Here is a 25,974-nt window from a genome sequence, read left to right on the forward strand (position 1 = left end):
ATGACATCACACTGGCTTCACAGCTCCTCCTCTCAATGTCCTCCCATCCAGAGTCAGAGAATCCTATGACATCACACTGACCTCACAGCCCCTCCTCCCAATGTCCCTCCATCCAGAATCAGAGAATCCTATGACATCACACTGACCTCACAGCTCCTCCTCCCAATGTCCCTCTCACAAGCAAAAGCAAGATTGTTGGTCCCAGAATTCCTTGCAAAATGAGACCTGATTGGTGAGGTGAGGAGGATTCTGGGAATGTCATTTGATTTTACTATATGTGTTCAGATCTAGAGTTTTCCTCCTGTGAAGTCTGGAGATCCTATGATAATCACATTGCCTCCACCTCCCTCCCTGATAGAATAGAGAAATACAAAGAAGATTCTAGAAGTCACCAGAGAGATCATCAAACTGCTGACAGGAGACATGAGCGGTGCCGGGAAGGACGTCATGATGGAGAATCAGCCGCCCCTCACATCACCGGGTAAGAGGAGACTTTATTGTAAAGGAGAGAGCAGTACGGAGGCTCCACCTAGATCCCCCATCATCTGATAAACACATAGAAACAATGGATTCAGTCAGTGTGTGTGTTTCCTACAGATGGATCCAGTAATGGGAACCCACCAGAGAGATGTCCCCGTCCTCTGTATTCCCGGGATTCCACACAGGAAGGTCACACCATCCCCCACCATCATCAGGTAGATGAGTGACAATTATTGGTAGTTCTGATTTATACACAGCATGTTTGTTACAATGAATGTTTTATTCTATATTCAGAGTGGAAATCTCGGGGATGATAATATTGTTGGTAAAGAAGAGTATAAAGAGGAGGATGAGGAGTATGGAGTGATGGAGGAGTTTTCAGAAGGACACAAGGATATGATGGAGCCACCTAATACCAGGAACCCACCAGAGAGATGTCCCCGTCCTCTGTATTCCCGGGACTCCACACAGGAAGGTCACACCATCCCTCCTTATTTAAAGGTTGGTGGGACGGAACATCTAGACATGGACTTGTGGGGGGGTGTGTGGATTTTCTAGATGTGATGTCACAATAATAAAGATGATATCTTACAGATGATATTCTCTCTCATTCTCTTGGTTTAGAGTGGAGATCCAATCGATATAGAATTTGAGGTGAAATCAGAAGAGACGTATGTGAGGGATGATCAGCAGTCTATGGAGGAGGATGGAATAACGGGGACATTTATAGAGGAGGACACTCCTACAGAGATCAGCACAGGTGGGTCATTAACACTAAATCCATTCCTCCACCCATACTGCTCACTGATTGGTCCAGAGTAGGGCGAGGACTGGGTGATAATCTTCCTTCTCTGTGCTGCAGACACAATGTATTTGTACTCAGAGCCTCTTGTGGAACTAGGGGAAGGAAACAGAAGAAAGCTGAAAGGTGACCTGGGGTGTGCCGTGGTCAGTATGCCTAAAAGGGGGTAAAAACAAAAGACATTAGGATGAGTATATAAAGGAGGTTTATTGAAACAATACAAATTAATTGGTCAAATGAACAAATGCTTGAGACCTCTCAATGAGTGGCTCCGGGATGTACCTGGAGTAACATGATGACCTCCACCTGCCTAACCTTTTGATAATGTGAGCCGGGACACCCTGGCGCGATGCCGCAGAAGTGGCCCCAACCCTAAATGAATGACCTGAGCAGGACATGGGATTCAACTCCAGATTCCCTAAGAGGGTGCAACAATACTTTATGAAAAGTGCAGAGGTGAGAGGGGCCCCGTTAACCGTAAAAAGAGGACTAGCCCTGGGTTCCCTGATAACTGGGCCATGAGTGAAACCGGGCACCAACCAGCCTCAATCTTGAAATCCCTGATATCGGTACCAGCCCCAGTTTGCTGCGTTTTACATGCCTCTAGGTGTAACACGAAATGGTCAGGGTACCTGATCGACTGACTAATCAGTGTACAGGAATTATCTCCCGTACAAGCGAACTCCCCCGGTCTAAGGAAACCATAAAAGGCTAAATAGCCGCCTTCAGCACCAGGCTAGGTAGCTGCCCAAAAGGAGACCTAGACAAAATATCCGACATGTTCCGGAAGATGTTCCCTGCGATAGGCAGCCTGTTAGTAGGGCTCGGGGGGTTGCTCTTCTGAATACCCCTGAGGATAGCTTTCACAGAATGAGCTGCAAACAATGACTGCCTACCGGGATGAAGTAGAGAAATAAAATGTTGGCTACCTGCCAAATACCCCTTGATGGTATTGTGGGACAATTTCAGTTGAAAATGACAGTAGGCCACAAAAGACAAAAGGTAGTGATTATCAAAACAATCGGACCTAGGGTACTGAGTTAGGAAAGACTGAAATGTTCTCCAGGCCGTACTGTAAGCCCTCCTTGTGTTGATAGACAGTCACCTGTCAATCAACCCTAATGCCCCTGCCCAGTGCGTGTTTAATCCACCCTCAACAGCGAGACATGCAGGGACGGGGTGGCAGAGAGGTCTGCATCCGGAACCTGCTGGAAAAAGGACGAGATATCAAAACGAGACAGAGCGTCTGTTGCCGAATTCTGCACCCCACTAATAAACCTGCAGTGGATGTGGAACCTAAACTGTAGGGATAGCCAAATGAGCCTGCGTATGAAAGCCATGATGTGTAGCGAATAGGGATGAGCTTCGTGTTCGAGTCAAACTCATGTTCAACCCGAACATCGGCTGTTCACTCATTCGCCGAATTTTGAACATTATGGGCCGTTCGCGACAAATTCGAGTGGCGCGTCATGGCCCATAATTCACTGCGTCATCGCAGTGCATTGCTGACTGATTATTGGCCAAGTTTGCACTATGACCCGCATGCTTTGGCCAATCATAGCGCCGTCAGCACAGAGAGACATAATTGGCCAAAGGAAAGGTGCCCTTGGCCAATCATGGCTCAGGGGAGTAGGGACACGCCCCACACTATATAAGGCTGCCTGCGTGTCGGCCTTGTGTAGTGTGTTGCGGCATGTGAGAGAGAGAGTGGGAGTGTCATTTCATTTCAATTAGAGCAGGCAGGCGATTCAGGTAGCTGCAGTCAGTGTATTTAGTATATATATGCATCCTAGGCGTTGTGTGTGTATATATATGTATACATACACTGTATTCAGTTTAGCTAGATCTCACTTCAGAGTGTTCCTGTTATTCTCGCTGCAGTATATTAAGTCAGTGTTGTGTATACTGGGCTCAGTGTGCAGCTAAAGCTGACTGTAGACAATTCCTTGTGTACCTATTCCAATACATCTAATACAGTATGTCTGGAAGGAAAACAAGGAGCTGCAGACACTCACAGGCCAATAAGAGAGGGCAAGCAGGCTCTGTGTCTAGAGGCAACAGTGCTGGTCGTGGACACGGTGCATCCTCATCAGCACGTGGCCGCGGGACACACTCATCCTTTTTTTTTTTTCAGCAGCTGGCCGCGTTGAGCCACAACATGCCGAAGACTTGGTAGAGTGGATGACCAAGCCATCCTCATCCTCTCTCACCCAGGCTCAGGGTACTTTGTCTGGCAAAGCATCTGCCAAGGCGTCCTCTTCCCTCTGCTCAATGGCATCAGTCACCCCTTTCCTAGCCCCACCATGTCCTCCTGAGGAGTCCCCCGTACTGTTTGACCACAGTGTTGGGTACATGCTGCAGGAGGATGTGCAGCGTTTTGAAGGCTCCAATGATGGTACACAGCTAGACGAAGGCAGTAATGTGAGCCCAGAGAGAGGGGGTGCCCAAGAAGAACAGCAATCTGGCAGTCATGTTCCCCCAGCTGCAGCATACTGCCAGGTTTTCTACAGTGATGAGGAGGGAGGGGATGATGAGGTCACTGACTCCACGTGGGTGCCTGAGAGGAGGAGGAGGCACATCTCCAACGAGGCAGGATGCCCTCCAGGGGCCAGCTTAAGGGCAGCACACCGACTGCATCACAACACAGAGCTCCGCATGTGCAGGGCGCTGCTGTCTCTCAGCGTTATTCCAAAAGTTCTTTGGTGTGGGCCTTTTTTGAGACGAGTGCATCAGATCGCACCGCTGCTATTTGCAACATATGTCTCAAGCGTATCTCGCGTGGCCAAGGCACCATATGCTTGACCAGACATATGTCGACCTGCCATGCAGTTCGTTGGCAAACTTGCCTAAAAGACCCACACCAAAGAACAAAGCGGACCTCCCCTTGCCCCTCATCAGCTGGGATCTCCAACCCCACTATACCCTCAGTCCTCTCTGAAGCCTGCACTGATAGCACTGAAGGTTTTGAATTAGGTGTGTCACAGCCAAGTACTTGCAGGCAATCTACTATCGGTACACCAATGTCCGATTGTACCAGGCAAATTTCCCTGCCCCAGCTGCTGCACCAGCGAAATAAGTTTTCTCCCAGCCATCCACATGCCCAGCGGTTGAATGCTATCTTAGAGAAATTGCTAGCACTTCAACTGCTGCCTTTTCAGTTGGTAGATTCTGGCTCTCTACCGCTATGTGGAAGGCAATGTCCATGCCTCGCTGGACAGGACGGTCAGTGGTAAGGTGCATATTACCGCTGACTCATGATCCAGCAGGCATGGACAGGGACGTTACCTCTCTTTAATGGCACATTGGGTGACTCTGCTGGCAGCTGGGAAGGATGCAGGACAAGGTACAGTAGTGTTGGAGGCTGTTCCGCCACCACGTCTCCAAAATGCTTCTACTGGTGATTCTTCCTCCATGGCCTCTTACTGTGCTTTGTCCTCTGAACCAGCGGTGCTCCGTAGGCATTCAAGGGGGTACGCAGGCAAAGAGATGCCATGTGGTGCTTGAGCTGGTGTGCTTGGGGGACAGGAGACACACTGGGGCAGAGGTTCTGTCAGCTCTGCAGGGGCAGGCTCAGAGGTGGTTGATTCCACGCTAGCTTAAGCCAGGAATGGTGGTTTGCGACAATGGCACCAACCTCCTCTCCGCCCTACGACAGGGACAACTGACCCATGTGCCCTGTTTTGCTCATGTCCTTAACTTAGTGGTGCAGCGGCCAGTGCTCGGCTGTCAGACCTCCAAAGGGAATACAACCTGCCCAAAAACCGCCTAATCTGTGACATTCCCACCAGGTGGAACTCTATGTTTGCCATGCTGCAGCGGCTGCACATGCAGCAGAGTGCCATCAATAAGTATCTGTGCCAATATGGCAGCAGAACTGGGTCAGGGGAGCTTGTTTTTTTTTCCCCACGCAAGTGGGCCATGATCAGGCATACATGCACTGTCCTGTCACCATTTGAGGAGGCCACGAGGATGGTGAGCAGTGACAGTGCATGCATCAGTGAGACTGTCCCTCTTATTCACATGTTGGAGCACATGCTGCATGGAATAATGGACAGGGCCCTTGAGGCAGAACAGAGGGAGGGAGAGGAGGATTGATTGATTTGATTTTTGAGCTTAATTAGGCGCCAAATGCCCACTGTGAAGTAAGCGTCTAAGCGCCGCTGGTGAGATGTAACTTTGAATCAAACCGTGGTGAAGAAGAGGGAGAAAAGAGAAGAGAGGGCGGTGAAAGGAAAGGGTATCCAGCCCTTAGGGGAGCAAGAGGAAAGAGCCGTGAAGTGTATGAGAAAAAATAGAAAAGAAAAAAGGAACAGTGGGGATACTAGAGGAGGGGTAGAAGACATCATAGTTATTAGAGAGGCAAGTGGCCCCTTCAATGAGGGGGCGGACTGTGAGAGGGAAAAGAATATACAGTGATGAAAATAAGTATTTGAACACCCTGCTATTTTGCAAGTTCTCCCACTTGGAAATCATGGAGGGGTCTGAAATTGTTATCGTAGGTGCATGTCCACTGTGAGAGACATAATCAAAAAAAAAAATCCAGAAATCACAATGTATGATTTTTTTAACTATTTATTTGTATGATACAGCTGCAAATAAGTATTTGAACACCTGAGAAAATCAATGTTAATATTTGGTACAGTCGCCTTTGTTTGTAATTACAGAGGTCAAACCTTTCTTGTAGTTTTTCACCAGGTTTGCACACACTGGAGGAGGGATTTTGGCGCACTCCTCCACACAGATCTTCTCTAGATCAGTCAGGTTTCTGGGCTGTCGCTGAGAAACACGGAGTTTGAGCTCCCTCCAAAGATTCTCTATTGGGTTTAGGTCTGGAGACTGGCTAGGCCACGCCAGAACCTTGATATGCTTCTTACAGAGCCACTCCTTGGTTATCCTGGCTGTGTGCTTCGGGTCATTGTCATGTTGGAAGACCCAGCCTCGACCCATCTTCAAAGCTCTAACTGAGGGAAGGAGGTTGTTGCCCAAAATCTCGCAATACATGGCCCCCGGTCATCCTCTCCTTAATACAGTGCAGTCGCCCTGTCCCATGTGCAGAAAAACACCCACAAAGCATGATGCTACCACCCCCATGCTTCACAGTAGGGATGGTGTTCTTGGGATGGTACTCATCATTCTTCTTCCTCCAAACACGGTTAGTGTAATTATGACCAAAAAGTTCTATTTTGGTCTCATCTGACCACATGACTTTCTCCCATGACTCCTCTGGATCATCCAAATGGTCATTGGCAAACTTAAGACGGGCCTTGACATGTGCTGGTTTAAGCAGGGGAATCTTCCGTGCCATGCATGATTTCAAACCATGACGTCTTAGTGTATTACCAACAGTAACCTTGGAAACGGTGGTCCCAGCTCTTTTCAGGTCATTGACCAGCTCCTCCCGTGTAGTCCTGGGCTGATTTCTCACCTTTCTTAGGATCATTGAGACCCCACGAGGTGAGATTTTGCATGGAGCCCCAGTCCGAGGGAGATTGACAGTCATGTTTAGCTTCTTCCATTTTCTAATGATTGCTCCAACAGTGGACCTTTTTTCACCAAGCTGCTTGGCAATTTCCCCGTAGCCCTTTCCAGCCTTGTGGAGGTGTACAATTTTGTCTCTAGTGTCTTTGGACAGCTCTTTGGTCTTGGCCATGTTAGTAGTTGGATTCTTACTGATTGTATGGGGTGGACAGGTGTCTTTATGCAGCTAATGACCTCAAACAGGTGCATCTAATTTAGGATAATAAATGGAGTGGAGGTGGACATTTTAAAGGCAGACTAACAGGTCTTTGAGGGTCAGAATTCTAGCTGATAGACAGGTGTTCAAATACTTATTTGCAGCTGTATCATACAAATAAATAGTTAAAAAATCATAAATTGTGATTTCTGGATTTTTTTTTTTTGATTATGTCTCTCACAGTGGACATGCACCTACGATGACAATTTCAGACCCCTCCATGATTTCCAAGTGGGAGAACTTGCAAAATAGCAGGGTGTTCAAATACTTATTTTCCTCACTGTACATTTATCCATAGGCCTGGACGAACAGCTCCGTCTTTAGTTTTTTTCTGAAGAGGAGCAGGTTAGGTGTCATCTTAAGTTCCAAGGAGAGGGCATTCCACAGCATGGCACCCCTACTCTGGAGTCGTTTGCCTCCCATGGAAGAAAGTTTAGATGGAATGACTGTGGCTAAATTTTGGGTCTTGGATCTTAATGGGCGCGAGGGTTCATAGTGCACCGCCAAGCTGTGTAAGTACTTGGGACCCTGTCCCCAGTATGCACAAAGGAAGATACAGAGCGTTTTAAAGATCACTCTCTGCTCGATAGGGAGCCAATGAAGTGATCTCCTGGCCAGGCTAATATGGTCTCGTCTCGCTAGACCGAGTACAAAGCGAGCAGTGTGGTTCTGAACCACCTGGAGCTTATGGGCCCATTTCTGCGGGGCACCCAATAGGAATACGTTTGCCCCGTCTAACCGGGAATGGATAAAAGCCTGGGCAAGTAGTGATCTGTTATTTTGCGTGAATAGATGTTTTACTTTTCTGAGGAGCCTTAGATGGTAATTGGCATTCCGCAGGATGTTTCTAAAGTGGGGCACAAACGAGAGGGTGTCATCAATTATGACTCCTAGGTTTTTTACCTGCTTGGCTGGAATGGGTGTGGGTCCGAAAGATAGAGGCCAAGCAGCCAGCAATAGGGGGCTAGTAGGACCAATTAATAGAACTTCAGTTTTAGCTGCGTTCAGTCCAAGCCTATTGCCAGCCATCCAGTCCTGTATTTCTACCAGGCATTTCGCCAACTGAACTGGCTGCTGACTGAGGTCCTCTTGCTGAATCAACCAGAATTTGTGTGTCATCGGCATAAAGCTGGCACTCCAAGTTATTGTTCTGGATGATGTCAGCAAGAGGACGAACATAGCAGTTAAAGAGGAGTGGCGATAGAGCACTCCCCTGTGGAACTCCGCATCACTTTTTAGGACAATAACTTGCATATTAGCTAGGGTTGTCCCGATACCACTTTTTTGAGACCGAGTACAAGTACCGATACTTTTTTTCAAGTACTCACCAATACCGATTACAGATACCTTTTTTTTTTTTTATGTCATGTGACAGTGGCAGTATTTTTTTTTTATTATTTTTTTTTAGGGGGATTGTCAGTGTGTGTGTTTTTTTTTTTTTTACATTTTATTTTTTATTTTATTTTTTATATATTTATTGCAATTTTTTTTTTTTTCTTAATCAGCCCTGTTGGGGGTCTTTGGAGAGATATTAGGGGTCTTAACAGACCTCTGACATCTCCCCTTTAAGACAGAGAAAGGGACTAAGGACACAGATTCCCCAGTCCCTTTCTCAGCTGCACTGGAAATGAATAGACAGGAGACAGAGGCTCCTATCCATTCATAAACTGAAGCATCGTAAACACAGTTTACGATGCTCAGTTATATGAATGGACAGAGTCAGTGATCACTGACTCTGTTCATTCTGAAAAGGTAGGAGCCGGGTTTAGCGGCTCCTACCTCCGCTCTCCATCCTGACAGATTGAGGGGGGAGAGCCTGTCACGGAGCGGGGGTAGAGAAGCTGGTCACGGAGCGGGGGTAGAGAAGCCGGTCACGGAGCGGGAGGAGAGAAGCTGGTCACGGAGCGGGAGGAGAGAAGCTGGTCATGGAGCGGGAGGAGAGAAGCTGGTCACGGAGCGGGAGGAGAGAAGCTGGTCATGGAGCGGGAGTAGAGAAGCCGGTCACGGAGCGGGAGGAGAGAAGCTGGTCACGGAGCGGGAGGAGAGAAGCTGGTCACGGAGCGGGAGGAGAGAAGCTGGTCACGGAGCGGGGGGAGAGAAGCCGGTCACGAAGCGGGGGGAGAGAAGCCGGTCACGGAGCGGGGGGAGAGAAGCCGGTCACGGAGCAGGAGGAGAGAAGCCGGTCACGGAGCGGGGGGAGAGAAGCCGGTCACGGAGCGGGGGGAGAGAAGCCGGTCACGGAGCGGGGGGAGAGAAGCCGGTCACGGAGCGGGGGGAGAGAAGCCGGTCACGGAGCGGGGGGAGAGAAGACGAGCACGGGGGAAAGATGGGCACGGAGCATGGGGGAAAGACGAGCATGGAGCAGGGGGATAGATAGCACGGGGGGAGAAGACTTGCAACTCCCCTGCCTGCCCGGGTATCGGGTGAGGCATCGGAGCATTTCCCCCGAGTACAAGTACTCGGGGGAAATGCTCGGTATCGGTACCGATACTAGTATCGGTATCGGGACATCCCTAATGTTAGCCTTTAAAATTAACACTTTAGATTTCAAATGTTCGAGTCCCATAGACTTTAACAGGGTTCTAAAGTTCACACGAACATTTGGTCTATTCGCAAGTTCTGGTGCGAACCGAACAGGGGGGTGTTCGGCTCATCCCTGCACTAAATACATTCCTCCACCCATACTGCTCACTGATTGGTCCAGAGTGGGGCGGGGACTGGGTGATAATCTTCCTTCTCTGTGCTGCAGACACAATTTATGTCTCTAGACTGGATTTATGGAGATTCTGGGGTTCAGCAAAAGGTTGATTTTCACCAAAGATGTTACTCTACCTAGACACCTGGGGTATGTGCTTTGGGTCTTCTACCCCATGCCCGGGTCTAGCATGATCTCTGACAGGAGAATTCTCCCGGGTTACTTGCTCTGTTGTCTGCTGGCTGTGCCGGGTGGAGGGATATGTCTGTATAGTCTCAGACCCAAGTCACTGAGTGCAGTCTCAGGAGATGGGAGGCAGCGGTGTGGGATCTCTGCAACTTGTCTCCGTTAAACATTTAGTCTTCCACTGACTACTGAATACCAATATTATGAGTCCTGACCCTTACACTGTATAATTTATATTGTACATTACATACTCCTGACCCCTGCACTATATACTCTATATTGTACATTACATCATTCTGATACTATATAGTCCTATCTGTTGTATCTTATACAATATGTTGTACATTACATAGTCCTGACTTCTGCTCTCTCCCCTCTACCCACTGCTATATATACACATCATATGTATTCTCTTTTCTTACACCCATTTCCTACCAGCTGGACATTTTATATCTGATGATTTGATTGGAGCACAGACTTTTACATGCGATAATAATGTGATAACATCCTCAGACTTTGGAACCTTAAACAGAAAGTGATAATGAGGGGGAGGAGTCAATAACCCAATGATGGAGGTCTTCAGGATCAGTCCAGTCTTCATCTTGGTTGTTCTCCCCATCCTCACTCTCTGACCTCTGGTGGGGCTCAGCCTCGCTGTTATTTATGACAAAATCATGGATTAAATAAGGAAGTGCAGGTCACACGAAGGGATGAGCGGACGTGAGTGAGAGGCTTGCGAGGGCTCCTCCCCTCTGAGTTCCCCCGGGCAAGGAACAGCAGGCTGTACGAGCGGTGGTTCCGTACATCATCGTAAGGATGAAGGCGTCACTAGAGGGAGACGGGAGAGAGGACTGAGATCTCCCGTATCCCCCCACACAGACACAGTGCTTATCGGCTCACCAGAGGCTGCAGTGAACCGGAGACTGCAGAGATAGTCCTGGACTTAGCGCAGCGGGCTCCCATCCATCTCCTTATCCATCTCCTCAGCAGGCTTCCTCCCCCTCCCCAACCCCCCTCAGTGAAGGGAGAGCAGGAAAAGAAAAAAGAGACGCTGCCGTCATATGGGAGGTAAGCAGAGGAGATAGGAGATAAGATAAGGAGCCAGAGAGTAAAATTATCAGCCGTTTAAGTCAATAGTAGCCAAAGCAGCTGCTACACTGTGAACTATGAAATGTGATATATGAAGGAAGAAGAAAGGAACTGATTTCTGAACGGTCTCTAAAAAACTTAAAAAAAGTAAAAAAAAAAAAAAAACGTATAATAACACTGCAATGGTGGACTGTGTGTTTCTTATGCAGTGAGAGCCAGCAGTGAAGTTAATGGAGTGATTTATGCTGGGAGATTGTAAAACGTTAACTCAAAGGCACGGAAGCAATAATAGAAATAACTCTATCTGCCTCTCCAGCAGGTCCCCTCCCCCCCCCCCACTGTATTTGTTGCTTGCTATACAGGAGTGAGAGGAAACAGGAGCTGTGATAAAGACAGGCAGAGAATTTCCTGGAGTACCCCCAAGTTCAAAGGGACATCAGAGGAGCAGAAAAGGGAGGTACTACTGTATAACAATTGTTGGAAGAACTGAGCCCAGAATCTGTTTTTTTTTTTGCCCTGTCCTTACCCAGCAACTAAGCAGGACTCTGTAAGGGGTTCATTTAAAGGCACAGCGCAAGGATATTTTCATCTAATCTGCTACATCTGTGTTTAATTGCTAATTTAGTTCTTTGCAAGGACTCAGTTTAAAACCCATACTGAGACGGTATTTCACCCCCTCTGGCCACAGAGATTCGTTTGCAGTTATAGCAAGTAAGGTTGTCCAGATACCGATACTAGTATCGGTATCGGGACCGATACCGAGTATTTGCTGGAGTACTCGTACTCGCGCAAATGCTCCCGATACCTAAATAGAATACTTTTTTTGTATTTATCAACATGTTCTATGAAAATTCTTTGAGTTTTTTACTACTGCGTGACAAGCAAATAAAACATTTTTATTCATTTTTACTCATTTTTATTCTTTTATAATGTCTTGAGTTAGAGTTCTTCATAATTCTAAAGAAAATATCCTTAGTCTGTATTGTGGTTTGAAAACTGTCACATGACATTTAAAAAAAGTATCGGTATTCGGTATCGGCGACTACATGAAAAAAAGTATCGGTACTTGTACTCTGTCCTAAAAAAGTGGTATCGGGACAACCCTAATAGCAAGTGCAAAATTGAGGGGACTGTAAAAGGGAAGCAAACTGAACTGAACTATGTAAAATGCAGATAAAGTGCTTTTATATATGCATGCTCACTTGTGGAGAAGCTCATGGAAAGACATATGTGTATATATTCAATCTGCTAAATTAAGCCCTAGCTAGACTGCTTACCAACTAGCAAATACAGATGCGCACTAGTTGCGCACTCAAAAGCTGGTAGAGCTGTGGATATTTTGTGTGCCCGTTGACCCCATAAGAAGAAGGGTTATACTGTCACCAGTTGGCGAGATAGTCTCCCTCCTTTTTTTTTTTTTTTTTTTTTTAGATCCTCAACCTCCTTTTTACACCTACTTCCCTTTTTTTTTTTTTCTCGTATAAAAGGCCTTAGTCTGTGTATTGGGGTCAGCCCACACAGAGGTGAAAGCCTAGATTCGCCATTAGCAAGTCGGCAGGTCGGCCTGTGACTACTGTTAAAATATTGCTGAATTACTGACAAAAGGAGCAATCAATAGAGCACACAAGGAATTGCAACAAACAGTAAGATACAGTAAATATAATACAACGGGGTCACTAGAGCTATCCGCAACATCAATTCTGCTTAATTACACACCAGTTGGATAGTATACTCAGCTGCGAATATAAATGATCTTGGGGCACCCTTAAAGTTGGTAGAGCTGCGGACTGGTGCGGATAATCTATTCACTGTTAAATATTTGGATTAGTACGGAGATGTCAACCCGCAGACAGACAGCACAAAAACAAGCAGGAGCAATACGGGCTTACCTCTCTCCACGCACAGGGATGGACGGACCTGAAGCTGAGAAACGACCAGAAGGGAAAAGAGGACTGATGGAATCTAATAAACACCCTGTAGGGAATGGTCGTAGTACAGCCAAAACAGAGGGACAGGATCGCCACTCGACGGGCCGTGGAATGCAGATTAAAGAGAAGGGCTCCCCAGTAGTGGGTAGAGGACTGACAATCACTAGTGGAGACAACCCGGTTCGTAATCAATCCCCACTGAGGCCTATTATGATAGGGGTAGGACAGGAGGGCCACCCGTCGACAAAGGGACAAAAGCAGTTACAAGATTCGAGGGAAACGGGACATAAAGAAGACCCCAAGGCTAAAGGCCAATTTAGCCCAGATTATCCAACTACCTTGACTATTTTACGGACCACCCCAAAAGCTGTAGGAGGGGTGGTAATGGACTTTGGGGATGAAACCCCACAAAAAAGCTATACTGCAACCCTGGAGAATAATGAGGAGTCAGAAACAGACGTACAAAGATTGGAAACAGACTCGCAGGAGAGAAATCAAACAATGCAGGGGGAGACTACGCAATGTATTAATGTGGTGGAAAACGGAGGGGACTTGCAATCGAGGTCAGCCCTGTGACCTAGAAAAAGATATGAGAGCTATAAGAGAACTTCTAAAAACACTCCCTACTAAGACTGATATTTTGCAATTGATAACAGCGGTAGAGCAGTCATGCCAGCAAGCAGTGGAGGGCTTAAGAGAGGAGATATGTGAGCTAGGACACAGGGTAGAATCAGTTGAGGTTGAACAGGATGCAATGACACAGGCAGTCGCAGATATACAGGAGACAGTGAAACATCAAGAAGAGCTCTTAAGTTCCCTCAGGGACCAATTAGACGATCAAGAAAATAGGGACTGCAGGCAAAACATTCGTATGAAAGGACTACCAGAAACTTTTTTGGGCTCGGAATTACCCCCAACAGTGCAGGAGATATTTCGCAGAATAATGGGAGAGGAGGCACTGGAAACCATAGAGGTGGATAGAATACATCGTATCCCATCATATGTTATCCCCAATGCAGAAAGACCAAGAGATATAATATGTAAATTACATAAATTTACGGTGAAAGAATCTATAATGAAAGCTGCTCGCACCAAAAAGGAAATTGTCCATGACGGAACACATATTTCACTGTATCCTGACTTATCATATCGAACTTTAATAAAGAAGGAGTGTCAGGCCAGTCTTGGAAGCCTTACGTGCGGTAGAAGTAAAATACCGATGGGGTTTTCCATTCAGTCTTACGGCTTCGCGAAACGGCAAGACAGCAACTCTTCGCACAAAGGATGACCTGCAGTCATTCACAGAAATATTAGAATTACCCCCAACAGATTTTGTGGACTGGAGAAGGAATAACATCGGAAATTATATAAAACGCCCAGAACCATGGAAACGAGTGCTCCCCAGGAAAAAAAACACACAGAAATAAGAGTATAGCGGGAAGGAAAAGGAGAGACTCATGGATAGTGGGAAGGGGGGCCTTGGTTGTTGTTGGAATACTCTTGGAGAGGGTTGGTAGGGTGGGCTGGTAAAAGGGCTGTGATCTCTCAAAAAAAAAATTTTTTTAAGAAAGGGGAAAAAATGATATTTTTAAACCTCCTTTTTTTATTTTTTATTTTATTTTTGGTATATATAATACATTTTTGGTAGAAGTGAATGAAATAACATGCAAAGAAAAGTGCACATGGTCACTCAATGCACTGATGACACCCCCCCCCCCTTTTTTTTTTTTTTTTGTAAGGGAGAAAAAAAGGGTAGGGAGGGAGATGTTTTGAAACCTTTTTTTTTTCTATATATAATACATTTTTGGTAGAAGTGAATGGAATAACATGCAAGAAAAGGGCACATGCTCACTCAAGGCACTGATGACACTCACCTTTTTTTTTTTTTTTCTTTCTCTCTCTTCCTTTTTTGGTAAGGGAGGGAAAAAGGGAAGGAAGATATTTTTAAACCTTCTTTTCCTCTTTTTTATTTTTTTTGGTATATATAATACATTTTTGGTAGAAGTAAATGCAAGAATATGCAAGAAAGGGGCACAGGGTCACTTAAGGCACTGATGACGCCCACTTTTTTTTTTTTCTTCCTTTTTTGGTAAGGGAGGGAAAAAGGGAAGGAAGATATTTTTAAACCTTCTTTTCCTCATTTTTTTTTTTCTTATTTATTTTTTTGGTATATATAATACATTTTTGGTAGAAGTAAATGAAAGAATATGCAAGAAAGGGGCACAGGGTCACTTAAGGCACTGATGACACCCACTTTTTTTTATTGGAGGTTGTAATTAATTATTAATGTATCGATACAATTGTCTAGAATGGTATAAGGAAATGTTCTTCAGGATCCCCTAATCGGGAAAAATATTATATAAATGAAGGTATAATGATAGACTGGAGAGGGGGGGGGGGAAGTACCATTTGAAGTATTGAGGGGGGGGAGATTACCAACCCAATACCCACATCGAATGTAAACCAAGGGGAAGAAGACATAAGGGCCCCACCATGAAGTGGGTATGGGATAAAAAGAGGGGGAATAAAAAGAAATGGCTCGGGGGAGGGATAGGGAGGAATGGGGGGGTAAAGGGGTGTTTTACCCAGTAGGCCAGGCCCGATATATGGGTTACGAAATCCTGCAAGAATGCAGGAAGGTGGAGAGGTCGGCGGGGAGGGGTGTACCCCTCTGCGGACAACTCTTCCGATTAGGGGGTAACCCAAAGGAGAGTATTGGGTTTAGGGAAGGGAGGGAGGGGGTTGAGGGTATTTTTTTGTCTTTGTTCCTTCTGGGGGAATTTGGTTTTCTTCCTTTTTTTTTTTCCCCCCTCTGTCTTTTTTGTTTTGTTTTATTGTATTTTTTTTTTTTTTGTGTTTTCTGTGGTTGTTTGTCTATGTTCTCCACCTCCTCTCCCCTCTATTGGACAGGCAGGGAAACAGAAAAAAAGGTATACAGCAGCGAATAGCTGAAGCGTTTCTCCCTTTTTTTTTTTTTTTTCTTCATATAAATAAGGGATGGCAGGCCCATTAAAGGTAATAACATATAACGTTAGAGGCCTAAACTCACCCCAGAAGAGAGGGCGTTTGTGGCAGGAGTTAAGTCATTATGCTATAGATGTGGCCTTTCTGCAGGAAACTCATTTTCTGAAAGGGGCCACACCAAATATGCCCCTACACATATTTAACCAGTGGTTCCACGCGCCGTCTCCAATTCAAAGGGCAAGGGGAGTGTCCATAGCATTTAAAAAGACTTGCCCAGTTATCGTGATATCTTCACAAATAGACCCCGAGGGTAGGTACCTTTTCTTAAAAGCGAAATTGAATGGCTACTGCTATACATTTGCCTCAGTGTATGCCCCAAACACAGGCACGGCTAACTTCCTGATAAAAACCTTGAAATTACTAGAGAAGGATTTCTGATTTTAGGGGGTGACATTAATTTAGTATTAAATCCAAGTATAGACACATCAACAGGCAAAACACCCATATCATTCAAGGCTCTAAAACACATAAAACAGCTTTTACAGAATGCCCACTTGGTAGATGGATGGCTAGCAACGCATGAGGGGATAAAAGACTATAGCTATTACTCAAAAATACACAATATGTACTCTCGTCTTGATCTTTTCTTCGTGGACCAGTTTTACTTAGAAAGGATCAGATCTTGTACGATAGAATCAATAACAATTTCAGATCATGCACCTGTCATTATGACCTTACATCCAGTATCATTGGGCCACTTGGAACGAACTTGGAGGTTAAATGAGACACTGTTAGACGACAGCCGCGTTGTGGAAGATTTAACCACTAAAATCAAAACATATTTTGAAAGGAACGTGTCTGGGGAAACTTCTGAACAGGCTATTTGGGAGGCCCATAAGTCAGTGATCAGGGGGGAATTGATAGCATGGGGGGCAAGGAAAAAAAAAGAAAAACAAAAAGAAATAACAGATCGGCTGGAAGAAATAAATAAGATAGAGATAAAACATAAATCCTCCATGGACCCAGCAGACGCTAAGAGGTTGGAAGAGGCACGAAGTAAACTGACACAGTGTCTAGATCAGAAAACCAGAAATAAATATAGATACTACGCACACCGTTTCTATGAACATGGAAATAAATGTGGTCGCCTTTTAGCTAGACAACTTAAAAAACAACAAGATTCCAGACATGTTCATAATTTAACTATACAAAATAAAAAAAATTGTAGAAACACAGGCAATTGCGGCAGAATTCCATAAATTCTACGAGAATTTATATAATATTCAACAGGAATCGGCAAGCACCACTAATGAATTCCGAGTGGGGGAGATTAGGGAATATATTGCGGACTCAGAGTTACCTTCACTGCCATCAGAAGCTACGGAAATGATAAACAGGCCGATCACAGTAGAAGAAGTGCATGGAGTAATAGCAAATTTGACAATAGGAAAAAGCCCAGGGCCAGATGGCTTTACGAATTTATATTATAAAAAAATTTCTGAAAACCTGGGTGCCCCAATATGTGATTACTTCAATTCGATTAACATTCTGAATCCACTTCCTCCAGAAGCACTATTGGCACACATTACAGTCCTCCCAAAACCAGGAAAAGATCCCCAACATTGTGCTAATTATAGACCAATTTCTCTGTTAAACTCTGATACGAAGTTATTATCAAAAATTGTGGCACTTAGACTACAGGATCATTTAGTGAAGCTAGTTCACCCTGATCAAACAGGCTTTATGAAGGGCCGTGAAGCTAGAGACAACACCATAAGAGCATTAAATGTCCTCCATTGGATGCAATACGGCCCGGACAAAGCCCCCAGAATAATATTATCTATGGATGCCGAAAAAGCTTTCGACAGGGTTAGCTGGATGTTTATGACTGAGGTTCTGAGGTGGATGAAAGTGGGAGAGCGTGTGATGGGTTGGGTGCTGGCCTTGTACGCGTCCCCGAGAGCAAGAGTAAAGGTGAATGGCACTTTGTCAGACTACTTCCAAATATACAATGGTACGAGACAAGGGTGTCCCTTGTCTCCCTTATTATTTGCAATGATATTGGAACCCTTTCTCTGCAAAATAAGAAGAAATAACGGAATACAGGGAACGTGTATTGGGTCGGATGAACATAAGGTCTCGGCATATGCCGATGACTTGTTGTTCTATCTATCCACACCACAGACTTCATTACCTGCCTTGATGGAAGAAGTATCTAGGTTTGGGGCCCTATCCAATTTTAAAATTAATTTTGAGAAGTCTATATTATTTCCTAGCCATGTATCTTTAAGTATGGCGAACACTCTACAAGAAGCATATCGCTTCATATGGAATAAAAAATCACTTGTGTACTTAGGGACGCATATAACGCCTGACCCTAAACTTTTATACGACCTGAATTATGGTACCTTAATGGAAGGGGTAAGAGAGGATCTTCAGAAATGGAAGGGGCAGTTTTTAACTTGGTTTGGAAGGGTGAACGCAATAAAAATGAACATACTACCTAAAATAATTTATGTCCTACATACAGTGCCAATTTCCCTCCCACAGAGTTTTTTTAAGGGCATACGGAAGGCTTTTGTATCCTTTGTATGGAACGACAAACGCCCTAGATTAGCCTATGAAATTTTGTGTAGAGAAAAATCAGAGGGCGGAGTGGGGCTGCCAGATGTAACATCATATTATAGGGCAATGGCACTAGTACGTATACTAAATTGGAATCATGATCACTCAACTAAAACATGGGTAAAATTAGAGCAAACAATGGCAAGAAGGAACCTAGCAAGAGCTCCTTGGATACCGAAGACAGAAAGAGGGCTCTCAAAATGGATGTCACCATTAACTAATAATACACTAAGGATATGGGATAAAATCAATCAGAAGATTATGCCCCTGGGATATCCCCCCTGGCTCCCCTGGAGGGATTCCCGTGGTTCCCCCCAGGCGAGGAAGTAGGATCAATGAAGGCCTGGGGGAGGGACACCACATGCGGCAAATTTGCCCCATGTGGAACCCTGACCCCCTTACCTGAATTGAGACGGAGCTTGGGAACAGTCCCAATGGTGGAGTGGAGGTATCATCAATTAGGGTGCTTCTTTCAAAAGTGGAAAGCCAGGATAAGGCCTCTTAATTCGCTTACTATATTTGAAACCAGATGTGTAAAGATTGGGAGGGCCAAACACTTACTGTCTCAAATGTATAGATTAATCCTAGGGACACGGAGAAAAACAACACCTTACTATATTAAAGACTGGGAAGGAGAGCTAAATCACAGGTTTACCACGCAACAAATTAAAAAACGTATTGACTCCACACACTATACATCTGTAAGCTCACAGATTCAGGAGATGTCTTATAAGTTTCTATCTAGGTGGTATAGAACCCCAGTAAGATTGGCACAGATGTATAGGCTTGCGGACAATAGGTGTTGGAGGGGATGTGGACAGGAGGGTACCCTACTCCACCTGTGGTGGTCATGCCCAAAGATCAGAGGATTTTGGCAAGAGATTGCCCCTTGGGTTGGAAGGCTATCTCCCGAGGAAATAGAACTGACACCTTTAAACTTCATATTCCACGGGTCAGCGAGGTCCATGGGATCATATAAGGAGAGTATTATGCCTCATTTATTAAATGCAGCAAAATTATTAATACCTAGATTATGGAAACAGGATAAAAGGCCAACTATTCTTGAATGGAAGAGAGAAGTGAACTTAATTATGGAGGCAGAAAGATGGATTTCCAGGGTTAAAGATAGAAAGGAAAAGTTTAGAGTAATATGGTCAGAATGGGAAAAATGCTCGCTAGAGATTGAATAATTTAAGGAGCTGTAGGAAAACGTAAGTGGATAGCCTGTGGGGGGGGGGGGGGGGGTGGAGAGTAACTTGTTTGTCTTTTTTTTTCCGTATTTATTTATTTATTTTTAGCTCTCAATATGAAATCCCGTGCGGCACTGCTCCTAACCCCCACCTGTACAGGTTTAAGAGAGGGTGGGATTGGGATATACTACATAATAAGGGGTCTTTTTTTTTTTTTTGTTATTATATACATTTACTTATTTTCTTTTGGGGTTGGTGTGTGGAATAGGGAAGGGAGAAAGGGTGAGATAAAAAAAAAAAAAAAAGCGGGGGGGGTTAAGTCATTAGTGGCTTTATGGCCTGATAGAGGCCTCAGATTTCAAACACTTGGTAAAAGTGTTTTTAGGGGAGGGGGTAACAAGGAATAATGAGCGATAAGCTATAGAATGGCTTTTTAGAAGCCTCATATCTAATAACACTTTTTATATTTTTATTTATTTATTTATTTTATTTGGTGTTTGGAGGGGGGGAGAGAGCCACAGGGAATAAGTGAGGGTGGGGGGGATAATTTTTCTCCCCTTTTTATTCTCTTTATTTATTTATTTTCCTTTTCTCCTTTTTTTTTTTTTTTTCTTTATTTCCCCCGGGGGGGGGGGGGGGGTATGGGATACAGATAAGGATGTTTATTGTATAAGGGTGTGATATAATGTAATATATTGTTAAATGGAAATGTTGAAAAACTAATTAAAAATTTTGATAATAAAAAAAATAAGGAAGTGCAGGACTTCTTGTGTTGGGAAGATGGTAATGAGTGATAGAGGGGGTGGGGACACTCGTCCTATAATCCCCTCATCACTGTCACTCCTATAAAAGACAGTTCTCGTTGTTTCCTCACTCTCTGACTAAGGTCCATGAATAAAGAAATTATCTGGTAGGAGATCAGAGGAGCCATTTACTAGTTACCTTGAGGGGGGAATTGTAAGATCCTCAGAGACAAAGCTGTCTGATGTGGGCGGAGTCCTGGTTTAGGGGAACCAATCGTCTCATGTCTAGTAATAATCTTTGTATTTCTATTTTAGCAGATGGACGGGAGATGAGGAAAACCTCAGAGGATTGTCTCACTTTGTCTCCAGACTGTAAAGTAGAAGATGAGGACATCACACAGTATAGTCCAGGAGAAAACCCGACTACCTCAAATGTCCATCCGGCACCACACAGTGTAGATGGACCATCGTATTCCTCTTATCCTGAGGAACCTCAGACTGTGCGGGACGGTGCCGGACCATCGTATTCCTCTTATCCTGAGGAACCTCAGACTGTGCGGGACGGTGCCGGACCATCGTATTCCTCTTATCCTGAGGAACTTCAGACTGTGCGGGACGGTGCCGGACCATCGTATTCCTTTTATCCTGAGGAACCTCAGACTGTGCGGGACGGTGCTGGACCATCGTATTCCTCTTATCCTGAGGAACCTCAGACTGTGAGGGACAGTGCCGTCCTTCCAACAGATAAGAGCCTTTCCTGTACTGAGTGTGGGAAGTGTTTCCCTTCTAAATCCACACTTAATAGACATAAAAGAGCTCACACGGGGGAGAAGCTGTATTCCTGTCCTGAGTGCGGGAAATGTTTCTCACGGAAGTCCCATCTTAACAGACATCAGAGATCTCACACGGGGGAGAATTTGTATTCCTGTCCTGAGTGTGGGAAATGTTTTTCAGAGAAGTCCAATCTTTACACACATCAGAGATCTCACACGGGAGAGAAGCCGTATTCCTGTCCTGAGTGCGGGAAATGTTTTTCACAGAAGTCCCATCTTTACACACATCAGAGATCTCACACGGGGGAGAAGCCGTATTCCTGTCCTGAGTGCGGGAAATGTTTTGCAGAGAAGTCCTATCTTAACAGACATCAGAGATCTCACACGGGGGAGAATTTGTATTCCTGTCCTGAGTGTGGGAAATGTTTTTCAGAGAAGTCCAATCTTTACACACATCAGAGATCTCACACGGGAGAGAAGCCGTATTCCTGTCCTGAGTGCGGGAAATGTTTTTCACAGAAGTCCCATCTTTCCACACATCAGAGATCTCACACGGGGGAGAAGCCGTATTCTTGTCCTGAGTGCGGGAAATGTTTTGCAGAGAAGTCCAAGCTTTACAGACATCAGAGATCTCACACAGGGGAGAAGCCGTATTCCTGCCCTGAGTGTGGGAAATGTTTTGGACTAAAATCAGACCTTTTCACACATCAGAGATGTCACACGGGGGAGAAGCCATATTCCTGTCCTGAGTGCGGGAAATGTTTTGCACAGTTGTCCAATCTTTCCACACATTGTAGATCTCACACAGGGGAGAAGCCGTATTCCTGTCCTGAGTGTGGGAAATGTTTTGCACAGAAGTCCTATCTTTCCACACATCAGAGATCTCACACGGGGGAGAAGCCGTATTCCTGTCCTGAGTGTGGGAAATGTTTTGCACAGAAGTCCTATCTTTCCACACATCAGAGATTACACACGGGTGAGAAGCCGTATTCGTGTCCTGAGTGCGGGAAATGTTTTTCAGATAAGTCCAATCTTTACACACATCAGAGATCTCACACAGGGGAGAAGCCATATTCCTGTCCTGAGTGAGGGAATTGCTCCTCACTGAAGTCCTGTCTTCCTGTACATCAGGGATCCCACACAACCCTCGAGGTGTATTAGTGAGTGCGGGAAATGTCTTGTATATGAATGTTGCTGGACATCACAGCTCTCATGTGGGGAAGAAGCACACCCTGATATACACCTCAGATATACTCCATGGCTGATCTTCATCATGTAAGAAACACTTCATAAGGAGATCAGAGATCACCAAAGACATGGATGAAGTGTTGTACCGTGTTGGCCATTGATAGCAGTAGAAAAATAAAAATTGAGTCATGACCTCTCATTGGCTGAGTACATTTTGGGGTGGAAGATTTCACAAACACTTAGAGGTCGGTATAAAATAAAAATAGTTGAATGAATGTGAGCGGCCATGATGAATATTGGATGTATTTTATTTCATACACTGATTTCCTTGGCTCCATCTAGTGGCCATAAAGCGTTATTGTGCTATTTTTACTGATTGAGGTATTTAATGAAAAATACAGTTTTATGGCCACTAGATGGAGCTGACAATCATAGGAAATCACTGTGTTACATTCTAGCAATATGTGTAAGAGCTGAATGAATTTCCTATAAGTAGAGCCCTCAGTTTGCTCTGTCAGACATGATTTCATACTAATACCTGAGATCATACTCATACACTTATCAGTACAGCAGATATTGGGGGATAGAAGGGAAAGTGTATGGAAGCCTCACCTTCTAATACAACCCATTCCGTTTATAATAGAAATGAAAGGCAAAACATTTGTGTATAGATATAAAATATATTAGAAGTACTTTTCTCCCCTTTTTTATAAGTGATCACATTCCCTCTGTTCTCAGCTGCATAAGAGTTGGGATAGGAGAAACAGCAACACACCGGTCTTCCCAGTGAATGGCTGTGCAGGGGGGAGGTTGTAAGCACAAGTCTGATGATTGGAGGAGAGCAGGTTGACTTCCAAGCTCAGCACAGCCAGCAAACTGACCCTGTTGTGCTCTCCTGCCTAGTGTGGTCAGTTCTTAACCGGAAAGTAGAGGGATTGGCAGGATCACCAGGGATTTCACACAAAGAGAACAGGAGACTTCTTCATACCAGTACATGGGACAGCAGACACAGATCAGGAAGAGGAAATGTTGGACTTATATATTCTTTACCCAGTTCAGCCTTGGGAAGGTTTTACCCCCCTCCCTTCATGACCAGCCAAGGCCATTGTTTGCTATTTAACACTGCGCTCCTTTACCTGGTAATTGATCAGTCATGTGACGCTGTACACAAATGACATTTATATTATTGTTTCCCACCAATAGAGATTTCTTTTGGTGTTTTTTCATCACCTCTGCGTTCTTTTATTTTTTATTATATAAACAAAAAAAACACTAAAATGTAAGAACAAAAATAATATTTTTACTTTCCGCTATAAAACATCCAACAGAAAAATAAAAACATTGAATTTCTTCATAAATTTTGGCCAAAATCTATTCTGCTCCATGTCTTTGGTAATAAATCCCAATAAGTGTATATTGACTGGTTTGTGTGAAAGTTATAATGTCTACAAACTATGGAATATATTGGAATTTTTATTTATTTTATTTGTTTATAGTACTAATGGTGGTGATCAGCGACTTCCAATGGGACTGCTAGAGTGTGACGGGCAATCTGACACTAACTGACGCTGGGGGGGGGGGACTGACACTCACTGACATCACCAGTGACACCAATACAGAGATCAGTGATAATACTATGCACTGTCACTGTACTAATGACACCGGCTGGGAACTGACATCACCAGTGACACCAATACAGTGATCAGTGATAATACTGTGATGGATTAGGTAAAATGCCCATTCTCTATGCATCTTTTCTATGCTATAAAGTCTATATTTTTCCTGTATATAAACTGCTTTTATATTCCTTGCTCAAAACAACCGCTAGTAGCACCCCCTCCCATCGAGTGAAGAATGTAACTAAAAGATGGCGCCTCCGCCCAGGACTACACCCTATCTGATGACGCTCAGATCCTGGAGGAAGTTCACCTTACATGGACACAACCAATCAGAAGCTACGAGTATCTAGATAACGTTATGCTAATGATACATTTGCTTACAGCATTAGTCGCTCACCTATAAAACCCCCCATGTATCCGGAACCAATAAAGAGAGTATCTTCAATCTGAGCACAGTCTCAGGCCCCATACACACGACCGAGTTTCTCGGCAGAATTCAGCCAGAAACTCGGTCGGAGCTGGATTCTGCCGAGAAACTCGGTCATGTGTACACTTTTCAGCGAGGAAGCCGACGAGGAACTCGTCGGGCCGAATAGAGAACATGTTCTCTATTTCCTCGTTGTTCAATGAGGAAAGTTGGCCCGCCGAGATCCTCGGCAGCTTCCACACTGAACTCGACGAGGAACTCGATGTGTTTGGCACGTCGAGTTCCTCGTACGTGTGTACGGGGCCTTAGTGTAGTCCTTTTCTCGTGCATGCACTGCATCATATAGGCCTAATCAGAACGGGGGCAGATACTCACCAGACGATTAGTCTGATCCATATCAGCTGGCGCCCTAACGTGGAGCCCCGGGTTGTGAAGCAATGGACAGCCGATCACAAAGGCGCCGAGGTGGACCATTGCGGACGAGCTGGAGACTGATCACCTCCAGAGTTCGGTAAGACATACCTTTCAGTACCTTACCAGTACGTGACCCATCTCCGTTGTTGGTCTATCTCTCTCTGATGTGGTTGCCGGCGGTCACCAGAGACAGGTAATTGCTTGCCCGGGGTCTAATTTGTATCGAACCTGTACCTGAGTATCTGCTGCCCGGTTTTGTGTAAATGTGCCATCTGGTCTCGGAGAGAGGGAGAACCTGAGGGGGAGTGCTGTGCAGAGGGTATTGAATTGACACGGGAACTCCTCGTTCACAGCAGCGCGGTGTGTGCATCGTGAGAGGAGGTGTCGGGTGCGCGTCACGGGTGGTGATGGTGCGGAGACTCTGTGGGGGCCCATTTCTCTCTCTCTCTCTCTTTTCGGCCGGTTGATATGTCATGTCCTAAGTGTGTTTGTGGATTAATGTTTGGCATCCATGAGGGTGTTTGGGGTTTATTAAGAGTTAAGGAGTCAGAATATTGTCAGGAACTACCTCTGCTGCCCAAAAAAACAGAAGTCTTATGCCTCGTACACACGATCGGTTTTCCCGTCGGAAAAAACTGATGTGTTTTTGGCCGGGAATTCCGATCGTGTCTATGCACTAGGGATAAGCTTTGTGTTTGAGACGAACATCGTTTGCCGAATTTCGAACAATATGGGCCGTTCGTGCCAAATTCGAGTGGCGCATAACGGCCAGCTCTGTGTCTAGAGGCAACAGTACTGGTCATGGACACGGTGCATCCTCATCAGCATGTGGCTGTGGGACACGCTTGTCCTTTTTTTCGGCAACTGGCCGTGTTGAGCCACAACATGCTGAAGAGTTGGTAGAGTGGATGAACAAGCCATCCTCATCCAGCCTCAGGGTACTTTGTCTGCCAAAGAGGCCTCTTGCCTCGGCTCAATGTCATCAGTCACGCCTTCCCTAGCCCCACCATGTCTTCCTGAGGAGTCCCCCGAACTGTCTGACCACAGTGTTGGGTACATTCTGCAGGAGGATGTGCAGCATTTTGAAGGCTCCGATGATGGTACACAGCTTGAGGAA

The 25,974-nt window shown here is 45.1% G+C and overlaps 1 long non-coding RNA gene across 1 annotated transcript; it reads left to right on the top strand.

Annotated features, from left to right (window-relative positions):
- Positions 1-1,198: 1,198 nt before the first annotated feature.
- LOC120935805 lies at positions 1,199-24,466 on the top strand. Its single transcript, XR_005748513.1, has 2 exons — positions 1,199-1,240; positions 24,229-24,466. It is a non-coding gene; the product is annotated as an uncharacterized LOC120935805 (long non-coding RNA).
- Positions 24,467-25,974: the final 1,508 nt, after the last annotated feature.

This window comes from Rana temporaria, chromosome 4, assembly GCF_905171775.1.
Source record: "Rana temporaria chromosome 4, aRanTem1.1, whole genome shotgun sequence".
Lineage (NCBI taxonomy): Eukaryota > Metazoa > Chordata > Amphibia > Anura > Ranidae > Rana > Rana temporaria.